This window comes from Silurus aristotelis (assembly GCF_946808225.1).
Source record: "Silurus aristotelis genome assembly, chromosome: 19".
Taxonomy (NCBI): Eukaryota; Metazoa; Chordata; class Actinopteri; order Siluriformes; family Siluridae; genus Silurus; species Silurus aristotelis.
In genome coordinates, this window is record NC_139592.1 from 12,263,033 (window position 1) to 12,277,371 (window position 14,339).

The 14,339-nt window shown below is 37.1% G+C and overlaps 1 protein-coding gene across 3 annotated transcripts in view; it reads left to right on the forward strand.

Moving 5' to 3' along the window:
- The window catches only part of sulf2b (sulfatase 2b), a 125,949-nt gene that overhangs the window by 26,608 nt on the left and 85,002 nt on the right, over positions 1 to 14,339 (forward strand). For all 3 annotated transcript variants that reach the window (XM_083570110.1, XM_083570112.1, XM_083570114.1), the window contains exon 2: positions 8,544 to 8,611. The gene's annotated coding sequence lies outside the window, so the exon portion shown is untranslated. The remainder of the gene's footprint in view (positions 1 to 8,543; positions 8,612 to 14,339) is intronic.

The window sequence follows — 14,339 nt, forward strand, 5'->3', positions numbered from 1 at the left end:
AATTTGTTTGTTCCATCAGTTGAGGCGATATGATAAATGTTTGCATACCTCTCTAATGCATATTACATTTAGCATATGTAAGATATGAAAAATAATCTGAAGTTATATCAAGTTTCAATTAACTGACTTATTCATTGCACAGCTTCTACTAAAACTGATAACACATAGACCTAGTATGTATTTGCATTTATTTGTTTTGTACCGCAAGCACTGCAGACACTGTTGACTTGTAAATGTCATTATCTGTAAGATAATCAGTGACATTCCTGTTGCTCGCTCTCAATCATGCTCTTTTTTTCTTTTTGTCTCTCACTCACAGAAAAGTGAAAGTGATTCATCATGATGCTCACAGTCAACATTACTTTAGTGACCAGTAAAACAATTAAAATTTATCTTTTTGAACCCAAATTGGACTTTTGAACTAATAAAGTAGCGGTATTTTGAAGAGAAAAAAATAAAACCAATAATCATTTGTTTTACAGACTTAATATAAAAAAGAGGCTAAAAGTAGCTGTGAGTTTAATGCATGGTAAATAGAATATCTAAATTCAGGGTTAAATGAAAGAATTAGAAAAGCCTCACTGATGGGTTTGCATACTGGTGGTGGGGGTATGAGGTCGGCAATATAAAAAGATGGATGGAAGTGTAAAAATGCGCTCTGTGAGGGGAAATGAAGCATAAAACCACTTGGCTCAATGCAGCGATCAAATCTTGCCAAGGCATTTTCACTTCGTTTTGAGAAGCCAATCAGCTAAACCATGTCACACCTATCACATAATTACCCTGATATGAGCAGATACTTCACTTTCTGTCTGACTGTACAACCTCACTTTATTATGTCTCATTTCTGCAAATATTAACTGTGACTCACAGTCAGATACTCAGCTCTCTACATAATGGTTTAGTTAAACTAGTCTGTAAGTTGTAGGACCTGCAATGATCTGGAACATGGTTGGGATTGTGAATTGAGACGTACATGATTTAATATATAACAAAGGCAAGAAAGATCTAATCATATTAAACATATATATTTACAAGTAAAATAGGTTTAGCTTTCTGTTAGCTAGCACAACTAGCAACACATACTCCAACAAAAACAATTCTTATAAAGCACAATATTGGCAAAAAAAACAACAACATGATCTTCATGAACTCCTCATAAAGCTCAGTTGTCTTTAAGTCTTTTTTGAATAATTGTTTATTAAAAATAATAGTGGCTAAACAATATCCAAACCAATGCGCTACATGAAAATAAAAGTAAAAGTAAAGCTGACTTTTGAGAGAACGAATTCCTCCGAAAAGAACTTATAAACCATGAATAAATGAGTGAACAAGTTTACATGGTTTTTCACAATGGAGTGACGTCAACTTTAAGGTGAATTCTCCAAACAGGACAGACTACATATTCATGACCAGGATAAATCATTAACCAAAGATTAATTATGATAGCATTAATAATAATAATAATAATAATAATAATAATAATAATAATAATAATAATAATAATAATACACTGGTTATTTACCTTCATCTTGTGGGAAGTGACAATTACATTTGATCATTCAAGCACAAAAATACACCTTGATGTGCCACAGATAGAATATCCATGATTTATGAGACTGCAGCTACAGTAATTCTCACCTCTTTTTTCTTCATGCAAGTTTCTCAGATGTACAGAATGCCAAACATTTTTTCCCGTTTTCTCACACTAAGTCTTTGTCCCACATTTCTTCCTTCCTGTCACACCGTATCACACATTTAGAACAAGTGCTTAAATCTGTTTATACCTTCGAGTTACATAAACTGAGCAATTCTTTAGTTTTAGAGTGCTGAAGGCATCTGTGTATTTTTTTATTGTGTAATCTGAATACATGAGAGAGAAATGAGTAGCAGTGAAAAAAATCTTCAACATTATATTTTCTTTACTGTCTAACTTTTTTTTTTTTTCTTTTTTTTTGCATTCAGCAAAAACCTTTTAGTTCTGTGTATGTCATTTAAAAAAATTGAGGAGAGAAGAAAAAGACTTGGGGATATCATGAGTTTTCTCTCACTGTGAATAATATGTGTGCTTGGAATTTATTTTTTGTTTAATTAAATGCAAAGTTTAAGGACTTCATTATACTGAGCTTGCACACTTGGGAAAAAGAATAATATGAGAAAATCTGTGTGTGTGTGTGTGTGTGTGTGTGTGTGTGTGTGTGTGTGTGTGTGTGTGTGTGTGTGTGTGTGTGTGTGTGTTTGTGTGAGTGAGAAAGAAGGAGAGAGTGAAGAGAAGGAGAAGAGTGTTTTTTTTATTGACATTCTGGGCAGATGCTTTGACATTGCTGCTTATGGTCTGTAAAAAAAATAAACACCTCTCTTTTTTCACTCTATCTTTCTCTCTCTCTCTCTCTCTCTCTCTCTCTCTCTCTCTCTCTCTCTCTCTCTCTCTCTCTCGCTCTCTTTCTCTCTCTGTCTGTCTATTTCACAAACACAAACAAACACACACTAATCTGTAGTCTAATGAGTTTCACTTCAAATCACATTCGTACTTTTGCCTGAAGCTGGCACATCTCTTCCTCGCTGTGTCTCAGCACTCCACAATTAAAGAAATAAACAAAGATGTATTTGTTTCAGCTAATTCCTAACTTCTGTTTTATATTCGGCAGTAACACAGACACAGGGTATTATGCGTTCAAAAACCGCTCCACATAATTTTGAAATGGAAACAAGATTAACCTCGAGTAATGTTCTGTAGATTATTTCTATAAAAGAACATATACAAAAATGGTGTCTTTGCTGTAAGAACCATGCACAGAGAACAAGGCTGTAATAATCTTGTTCCCATGAGTGATGTTCCTCTGGAGTATAAGGCTTGTTTGTGCGAGCGCTGAGTTCTTGCGGGACCCACTATAGCGGGTGTTTTTTTTTTTAAAGAACAGGGTTAGGAGCAGGAGGCTGGAGTGAAGGTGCCCTTTCTGGAGGCACAACAAGATAAAAGTCTTGGACAGACACTGGAGACATCATTAGTGGACCAGGAAGGTCTGTGGGTACGGGATAACATCTGTGAATGAGAAGAAATTGCTGGAAATCCTCCAGAGAAAAAACTCCACCATAAAACCAGCAGCTTGACATCTACAGTGAAATCTCAGGCTTACTGTATTCTTCCATTAGTTTGTTCATTGGAACTCTTCACATACTATTGTTGTGATATATATAATTGTTGTGATATATATATATTTTTTTCTTTACTAGATTTAAATTGATCTTTCTGTTCAGAAAGTTTACTAATCCTGAGTCCAGTTTTCATGCCACCGAGCAAAAAAAGCTTCTCTAGCTCACAAAATATGCCCTTAGCTACTAGATCCCATGTTTCAAGAAAGAAGAACGAGGTCAACAGCAAGCCACAATGATGCTAATTGGAGTGACAAAAAAACATGTGGTAATGTTTTTGAACGTAATTTTTCATGGCTCACTGAAAGCAATTAGCAAAGTGTTCACAGTAGTCACAATAAATGAGAGCTGCTCAACATGAGACTCTTTTTATTCTTTCCAAATCCACAATAAAATAACAACATTTTGCACAAAGTTTTAATCTAATCTTTCTATCTTTCTATCTATCTATCTATCTATCTATCTATCTATCTATCTATCTATCTATCTATCTATCTATCTATCTATCTATCTATCTATCTATCTATCTATCTATCTATCTATCTCTCTGTCTCTCTGTCTGTCTGTCTGTCTGTCTGTCTGTCTGTCTGTCTAAACCTGATACCCAAAAATCTAACTATAACTAAACTCTCTTGCAAGGGTGTGTCTCATTTCTGCTGTCACATTCACTTTAAATTAAAACCCAAAGGGGTATGTTCTAGGAAAACAATCCCATGCCATGCCCAAAAGTGAAGCGGAGTTATTATTATCACCCTGTATTTCCAAATTAACTGCCTGAAGTGTGCTATTTCACTTGTACCACAACAACCCATTGTGCTTTATCCCTTGCCTAATGTGTGCAAGAGTGCTAAATACAGCTACAGATGGATAGCAGCTCGCAAAAATTTTTCCTTTTGTTTCATCATTTAGTATTTGCATAATTTCTTTTTGTAAATCCATGTTCAATAAATGTTTCATCTTCTTTTTCTTGAAATTAGAGTCTGAGTTACTCAATCCTGTCCAAGCTACATTAGTGCAAGTCAGGATACAATATATAGTCAGGATAGATACAAAGGATACGTAAAATCCATTTCATAGTCAGTGCAAATAAATTTGGGAATAAAATATTAAATAAGTATATATATTTTTAAATAAGTATTCATGTATTTGATGTATTTTTTCCCCCCACTATTTCATCATCATTTCATTTCATCTTCTCCCGCTTATCCGTAATTCGGGTCGCGGGGGCAGCAGTCTAAGCAGATTTCCAAGACACTCCTCCGTGTCCAGGGATCGGGCTGTCAAGGCCCCCGCCTTCGACTGCTGCCCAATCCTCTCAGCACCGGTCCCTTACGGTCCCTCCTGCAGGTGGTGAGCCCACGGGAAGGCGGCCCAACGTCGCTCCGACGTCACGGTCCTTGATTTATTTTTTTTGTAAGGGTCTCCTGGAGCATAGAGGGTTAAGGGCCTTGCTCAAGGGCCCAAGAGTGGCAGCTTCCCCCCACTATAGCATTTGTAAATGAAGTAACCACATGTGGGATTACAACTTTTATTTTGAGGGTTTAAAATCAGCAGAATGTATGCATATCATGTCCTCAAGTAAAAGAATAACACTATATCAGCATTTATAACACTATGTCAGCATGTACAACACTGCATGATGTCAGCTAAAAAAATGAAAATGATGTTTCATAGATGCATGGGGTATTACTCAAAAGGGAATGAATAGCTATTCATTTACAGTAGCAATCAACTTGCAAACATCTAGAAATTATGATCATTGAGGTTTATTTCTCTTTCATATACAAAGAAAATCAAGTATCGTCTGTCATGTCATCTCACACACTCTGAAACCATTCATAAATCATCCTTTCTGTTTTATAAACACTCTATGTAATGCTTATGCAGCATTCATGAACATCTGCTCATATACTTATGGCTGAAATGTATAAAAACAAATAATATTTTCTCAAATAAAAACTGAAGAAAGAAAATACTGTGAGATGCAAAGATGATCTAATAAATCCAACATGTCATACTTGTTCTTGCTGTCTGGGCCGTGAAGCTCTTACCTTCATTATGCATGCCAGCAGTGAGACATAGGCGTAGGAAATGTGAAACAGTGGGAGTGTTAGAAGAGCAGGAAATGGAAGGTGTGGATGGGAGGGATGCATTGATGCCATAGCTGCATGTCTGGACTCCTCCTGTGGTCATTGTTTTTTTTTTCTTTTGATACAGGTTGCTGAGCAGGTAATTACTGTTGCTCAATGTAATACATGCTGTTCTCAGGTAATGCTGAGGCAATGCCACTTCAGGGTTTTGCTTTCTTCTGCACTGGGTAGGATTACAGCTAGAGCAGTAAAACGAGCTGATCCCAGAGCAATAATTAAAAGCTATTGGATCTGTTACACATATGCCCTATAAGTGAAAAGAGAGATTTGTGCAGAGGGTAGTGAATGCTATAAGTCGTTCTCGTTCTCTGTGTAGGATCATCACTGCTAGAAATGTCTTTTTCTTGGATTGTTTTTTTGTGCTAAATTGTTCAAATCTTATTAATTCTAAAGAATTTGTAAACAATTTCAGTAGATATTTTTCGTGTAATAATTTTCAGGGTTCAAAACAGCAGGATATTTGAAATATTTTGTAATTCTACAGTTGCCACACTCACAGACACACACACTCTTGGTACAAATCACCAATTCACCACATTTTCCTCAAACCTCATTTATTTTAAAATATCTCAGTACTGACTCATCACAACCTTTGTCTTTTGGGGCATGCTCTTCTAGATTTAAATCGTTGCTCATTTGCTCAGCCTTGTCTAGTCCGTCCATTGCTCGCCAGGACCCTTGCATAACTTTTAGATTTTTAGATTTGTCTGATTCGCCATTTGCACCAGGAATCCAGCATTTGCATTTAAACGCCTGCCCCTAATAAAGCAGCATAGCTTTAATTATATCAGCTGACCATATCAACTGCAACAGGTTTAACCTTCTCATCCATGAGTTAGCTAACTGAGTAGCTGCTAAAATATATATTCTAAATACCAATTTATAACACATTTTCCTTTGCAACTCGGATGATTTTAAGTATAATAAAACTTCGATTACATCCAATACCATAAACTGTAGTTAAGGTCAGCAGCCAACAGATAAACATAACATCACTTGACAATGATGACAACATTGTACTGTGGTCAATTAGCTTTTTTTATTATTATTTCTTAATTACATTCATTTATTACATCTTTGTTTTTCGAATCTTAGATAGAGTTATATACTGCCTATTCAACTTTTTAAGATATCTTCTACCCTTTCAAAATTGTGAATGGAGGATTGTGAATTAACCCTCATAAGGTCTTTGTTTCCTGTTTACAAATCTGGTCTTTGGGTCTATATGACCCCAACAATTGATAGAGAAATTATACAAAAATATATACATTTTTAATTATACAAATAATATATTTTTTTCTTTGTTTACTTCTCATCTATTCATTAATGCTGTGTTTTGGGAGATATGAAGTACTTTTGTACCTATTTACCACACAATTCCTCAACTACACCATAAGCTTGCATATGAAATATTAATTTTTTATGAAAAAATCACTTAAATGACGATCTAATCTGATTTATGCTGGATTTATAGATTTTTTTTTGACAAATGAAGAAAAAATATTGAGTTTTTTTCACATTTCCCATTCATTTCAATGTGGGGTCATATTGACCCCGAAGACCAGAAGTGCAAAAAATCTTTTTACATACCTTCAGAACAACCGAATCAAGCCCAGTTTTTTGTGTGTGTATAGATAGATTATGTAGGAAAAGTCACAAAATATTATTCCACTCAGATGAAGGGAACCCTTTTTTTTTATCAAGGAAAAGTCGATTGGGGTCATATAGACCCCAAGGACCGATTAAAGGTTAAGATTGTGAATGGAGGGTGGAGATAGATCTCAAACAGGTGTTTGATTCTCACCACTTTACTTAGGTATTTGGTCTTTATTGCTTATTCAGCTGTAAACAAATCAGAAAATTATGTCTATTATTTATTGGATCAACAGTTTTAACCTCTAAGGTAGTCCTGTTGAAATTATTTTCTTCTATTAAAAAACACAGACACTACTGCAAACAAAGGCTAATTATGTATTTTTTTTTTTTTTTGCAATGCAGTGTAAATGAGGGTGTATTGGGGTGTCAGTGTGCATTTGTGTGTTTATGTGTAATTGATTATCATTTGTGGTTAAAAATGGTGGTCTATATGTCTGCAGATGCAAGTGTTGCTATTCTCACTCGTAAACATGATGCCCTTAAAACGCCTCTTTTTATGCTGTATTTCCGCTCAATTTTACGATCCCTTAACAAGACACTTGACATAAAATGTGACTGGCATTTTCAAGGACTTTACAGGACGAAGGTGAGGCATAGTGAACAGATGTGCTACTGGCGAAAAAAAAAAAAAAACTCCCTCACTCATACTCAGTCCAGCACTGTGGGCAGGTTTAAGTGCCACGTGTGAGTTCTTTAATCCACCCTTTATCCAGTGTTCAGAAAAATGGAAATGTGTGTTATCTATAGTGAAATACCCTTCACCTGCCCAGCAGAGCTCTGCAATCCATATTCATTGAGTTCATTAATTATATGTGCAGAACTTTATGTCACCTTGCTGAGGGAAAGAGACTCTGTGAATCAGATTGAAGTAAGTGGACCTTGTCACCTTCTTCATGCATATTTAACTAAGACCTACTTTGGCTACAGAGAGGAGACTATCACACCCTGTTCTGTCTGCCATCTGAGAGTCTGAGGGGAAAAAAATATTGTGTGTTGGTTGTGTGTTCATGCTGTGCTTTTTCTCAGCCTTCCCTGTCTGATTTATCCTAATAGTAGCTCTTTGATGAGTTCTCTCTGATCTATTCTGTGTGGAAAGATACTTGAGTAAATTGAGGGAAATTTAATGTGAGACAGAGAAGATCACACACACACACACACACACACACACACACACACACACACACACACACACACACACACACACACACACTTGATTTATGTTGCTGACGTTTGATTGGTGCTCTGGGTGAAGGTCATTCAGTGATATATGGTGCATTCCTAATGTATGTGTTCAGAGCTTTACATCAGCAACTCTTCTGGCATTCATATAAAGAGATTAAATGCAGCTGTGTGCCTCTGTGTATCCACATATGTCTGTGCTTACACACTTTTGCATTGTTAATACCTAATTTAACATCCATGTTGCTGTTCAGGAGTCAGTCAGCAGCATTATTGTTTGTATGTATGTATGTATGTATGTATGTATGTATGTATGTATGTATGTATGTACTGTATGTATATATGTATGTATGCATGCATGCATATTGGGTTAATTCGGTCTCATTGTTGTTTTTCCTGAAACAGATTTGCAAGTTTGCATAAAGTGCCACACAGCTGCACACGGACTGCAGACCGACTGCTGCCCTTCTCAGGTAAGCTGTTTCCTTTCATACTTTAGCAAGAGCTTTCACCCTATTCCTATTCCTTGGTTTTCCTATTCTGAATATTCCAGTGTATTTTTCGCAGCCTAATACCTATTTACCATTGTTATACTGTGAATGCAATTACCATTGACTAGGATTTAAATTGAATAACATTGCTTGTGTGAAAAGATCCAAGTACTGCGAATTAACACTTGTATAACATGGTATTTCTCATTGGCTCAATATTAACTATAAATACATATTTAATTAGTGGTTTGCACCTATCTGGGCAAGGATGATCTCAACAAAAACATGACTTCTGGTCAATTATAGTATGAAATTAAGTTACCTGAGTTGCTGAGAACTGTCCAGCTGCATCACCTGAACCTGCTTTTAAGCTATGTATAGATAGCTAACATTATCTCCATTCTGTATATGCACTGTTAATAAGAAGACTCTTTTCAGAAAGCCATCGGTGAGCATATATAATTTCCATGCCAAATGAAAAAAAAACTTATTTGATTTTGCAGTGAAGAAAGAAAAGACTGTCTGCCTAATATGTCACTAGACTTTGGCAATGTTGGAAAACATGTAATTAGGAGCACTATCGCATTACTAGCCAAAAGTCAAGGACTCATTTCCACTTAAGAAAAGAATACTAGAGAAAAGATTTCAGAATTAATGTATTCACTGTGTATTTATGTGACAGTATAATTGCTGAATCCTGTTCAGTAGATTAACTGATTTAATATTAGCCAAATAAAATAGCATTACTTTTAATGGGCTTTTTGTTCCTTTTGGCAATATACAGTGTAATGGATTTAAATTTTGGCTTTCAAAATGATCAAAAATGAAGGCGACTGGTTTTGATAAAGCTCACTTACCCAACATTCTCAGGTTCGCAGCTGAGCCTTAGCTTGTTTTTTGGACATCCTGAGCAGAAGGGGGTGGAACACTATGGTCTCTTTCTCACTGAGGGCGACCTTTTCACAAGTCATTACAAATGGCCCATGGTGCACAAAACTGACAACCAGGTGTTTTATTCTGTTAAAAATGATTTCATGTGACTATACGACACAAATAAAAAACTGTAATTGTCATAATGAAATGTGAGAATGGATGACACTAGAGCAGGACAGGAATTAGAAAGGCACTATTTATTTTTTTGGTAAATAATAAAATCCAATCCGATCCCTCGAACAAAAACCAATCGGTTTTTTGAAAGGATAAATGATGTTACCTTAATTGAAATAAATGTGACTGAAGAATCCATGGAACATTTAACTAATGTGTTTGTTTCCCATAAATATTTATCGACTGCCCTCTGGCTTCTATTATAAGGGAGGAATTAAATGTTTGTTTTTCCATTTTAATTGTGTTTAGATTAAATGGCTCAGCACAGGGAAACGTGGTTTCAATTATGGTCTGTGGTAATCTCACATACTGATGAAGTGGTTAGAGATTAGGTTGGAAAACACTGGCCTGTTGCTTAAATTCAATTCATTTTAAACTCTGGACTGAGAAAAAACAAAACATTTACAAACACATAAATTTCATTAAACCTCTCTGTAATTACACACATGGGTGTGTCGGGGCTGGATCTCTTGTCCCTCAGTGTGTGTTCACACTGTTGCCTAGTTACACAGGCTGTAGAGATGACGCCGGCAGCACAGGTTGTGCCCAAATCTAATGGTTGTCGGCAAAGGCAAGAAAGCAGCTGTAAACAACTTTCTCATAAGCAGTGTAAAAAATTGCCTCTAGGTACTGCAGTTTATTCACGGGGCAATGTGAAAAGCTAAGCTTGGAGATGCAGGTGTATATATGCAATATACACACTCAATCACACACTGTTATTAGTAGCTCAATCACGTTAAGCTGTAAAAGGTCATGGTAAAGGAAACTGTGGAGTAATTGATTATTAAATGATATACAGAAGCATGATAGAGGTCCAGTATATTTTGTGGAGCTTTATTCGAACCAAATATCATTCATTGTCATTTATACACTGTTTGTGAATCTAACTGAACGAATCACTATCACACACAGATTTAAGCCTGTGTGTCTCTGATGGATTCCAGCGCTAATGCAGACTGCAGTGTCATTGCTACGCTTTGTTACTGAACTGATCCATCAAGCCTCCACATCAGCAGGAACGCACAAACTCTCTCTCTCACACACACACACACACACACACACACACACACACACACACACACACACACACACACACACACACACATAGGTGATCCATCACAAGTCCCCTGTCCTGGTGACTGGTGAATGGTGAGAGGTGATTATGCCTTGCGGACACTTTTTTATCATCTTCTCTGTGTGCTGTATGTGTACAAATCTACTTACACACACATACACATACACACACGAACACACATCAGAGTCAACGCATTGAGCAACACACCATTATGAAACCTACAGAGTTTCACCCAGCAGGGTATTGTTAATAATCTAGAGAGTGAGGGCAGGAGTTAATCCCAGTAGATGAGTGTTGCCACGCCCACATACTACACACAACACAACACATGCTGCCTTACACTGTTGTCCACATTCTCTCCTAGCTATGCTGTGTTCTGTGCATGGCTCCAATTTTCTTGCATTACACATTTATTGCTGTTACAGGAACTATGCTTTCTGCATTCGGTGCACAGCGTATGTATCAGCGTATGTATCATAGATGTAGTTAAGCTGACAGAAGTCATCCAGAATCTGGTAACAGATGTAGGCATGTGTGGTATGTGTGTACAGCTGCCTAACTGCCCTAATTACCATAATTACTCATGTAGCTGTGGTTAAACTGTACAATAACTAGTGGAAATGAGCTGGAAAATGATAGCTGGCTGTCTCAATCTGACTCTATGTGGCTGTAGATTTCACTGCTTCCCGAAAAGCATGTGTGTTGTGTTTGTGTGTACAAGTGTACTATGTTGTGTAGGCATTTCGGAATGACGTTTACTATTTAAAAACACTGAAACTTGCAGGGTGGTTTTTTGTCATAAAGAGAGCTTCTGAAATGTCTTCTGTGTCCAGAAACAGACACCATCTGTTAATTTATTAATTATTTCTTATTGTCTATAGTGAGATTATTGTCTGGTCCTTAAGGGCCAAGCAAACATATCCTTCTAGCTGTCTGTCTCTCTGATTGACATACTAAAGACACTTTTTTTTCCGTTTCTCTCTGTTTCTGTTCAAAATTCTGCAGCACACTGCTCTCAGGAATACAATAATCCCTATCAGATTTTTTTCCTGAGCATTATATAAATGTTGTAATCTCTTTTCTAGTTCAGGAAAGTTGGGCCAGATGTCCCTGTGAGTATTTCCAATACGCTGTTTATGAAATACAACAGCAACAGCTGTTGGAATTCAATGAAACACAAAAGGCATGGATTGAAAGTGACAGTTTCTGTGTTATGTCGTTCAGAAAGAAAGAAAGGAAACTTTGATTAGACAACAGGTACATAATGAAAAACAAAAACGTCATGGACTTAATTCCTAGCAACAAAATATGGCATGCCTCACTTCAAATGCTTTCACTTCAAGTTCTTTCAAGTTGTGCGATTGATGCCAATGGCCTTGAGTGATGAGGAAATAGCTAGCAATGAAAGGGTGACAGTGAGAGAGCGGAAGGTGTGTGAAAGACAGGAAGCAGTGCCCTGTACCAAGACATAATTCAAGATTGAATGATTGTACTTTTTAATGTTGCTCCTATTGTTTTAATTTCAACAATAAATAGTTATTTTGATCACAGCACAGTTAACCTTGCTTTCTGGCCAAATATTTTGAAAATAAACAATAATGCTTCTAAATTTGGCAACTTTAATTTTCCTGTTGTTAGCTGAGCTGTCAGGGTGCTTTAACTTTATAATAAAATACTGTTGTATAGGAATCTGTAGGAAAATGAATGAAACACTAATATTCTCAATATCACAATAGCATAATTTGACTTCAGAGGTTATATCATTCTTGTGTTTTCTTTGTTCCATCCTTGCTCTCATTTCTCAGCACATGATGTCTATCTTCTTTTATACAGAAGGACAGGGAGTGATTGAGACGAGAAAAGAGAGAGACACGATGAGTGTGGGATGGTCATTGTGAGAGGATCTAATTGATTTTTTTCCACCTTGCCCTTGATAAATTAGCTGACAGAGAAGACAACGGGCTTTGTCAATATGAGGCTTTGTTCCACTCCAGAACCATCAGCTATGCCAAGCAACCAATTCGATGTGCCATTCCTCAGAAAGGCACTGTGGGAGAAGACATACATACATACATATATATTCATTCATTCATATTCATTGTACACCTTAATTAAAATATTTTTTTCTAAAATGTAGCTTTTATGTGGAAATTAAAATTGTACTACTATAATACACAATTTAGAGATATGTAGACAAAAACAGAGAGAGAGAGAGAGAGAGAGAGAGAGAGAGAGAGAGAGAGAGAGAGAGAGAGAGAGAGACTGGGTTAGCAAGTGAAACAGCAGCCAAACATATACAATACCAAAAGTTAATTAATCCATACCCCACCTGTTTCCCCTGGCACTAACATATGTACTTGTGAGAGGTGATGAAAATGGACGAATGTTTTTATATATGCAGGTGAATTTGTGTGTGTGTGTGTGTGTGTGTGTGTGTGCGTGCGTGCGTGCGTGTGCGCGTGTGTGTGCGTGTGCGTGTGCGTGTGTGTGTGTGTGTGTGCGTGCGTGCGTGCGTGTGCGCGTGCGTGTGTGTGTGCGCGTGTGTGTGTGTGTGTGCGAAAGAGAGAGAGAGAGAGAGAGAGAGAGAGAGAGAGAGAGAGAGAGAGAGAGAACAAAACAATTGTGTCTACCTGCCTTTTTTGTTGTCACTATGTGTAAACCATGTGTGTGTGTGTGTGTGTGTGTGTGTGTGTGTGTGTGTGTGCTTGTGGCCAGCTGTGTCCAGGTGACAGGATATTTAACATTTAGTGTGCAAGGAGGTGATGGTGGGGCTTTAGACCATATGGCCAGCCTTGCAGACTTGTGTGTTCTTGTATGTGTGTGTGTGTGTGTGTGTGTGTGTGTGTGTGTGTGTGTGTGTGTGTGTGTGTGTTGCTTAGCAGTGTCAGGGCTTGTCAGTTCTAGGCTAATTAAGTGCTGGGTATTCATTTATGCAGTTTAGCTACTGCTGTTCCACTCTAATGGCCTCGTACTGATAATACAGCACTACAGCACTACAGAGAGAGAGAGAGAGAGAGAGAGAGAGAGAGAGAGAGAGAGAGAGAGAGAGAGAGAGAGAGAGTATGTAAGTGAGAATATGAATACATGAATACGTGAAACAAGAATACATGTCAGGCCCTACAGATGGAGTTTGCAAAAATGAGTGCAAAAAATATTTTTTAGAAATGCTTAAAAACAATGACAAGGTTTAACAAAATAACACCTGCTAATGTGGATGTGTTTGGGTGTGAGTATATGTGCAAATGTGCATATGCTTGAGTAATATATATTTTCTCTCCAGCAGTTCAAACAGCTGGATTTGTGTATCTTGCTCTCTTTCCATCGTCTCCTTCTATCTATCTCGACCACTCACACTCTCTCTCCTGCTGATAGTGTAATTGCTTTAATAGATTCCACTAGTGATAAAGTCTCTCTTCTAGGCTAATGAAGTAGCTGTGAGCAGCAGTTAAGTGTCAGTAATTTGCCACGTCTGTTGTGGCTACGACTAACAGCTCTGGATTCAGAGCAAGTTAAGTGTGTTGCATGTGT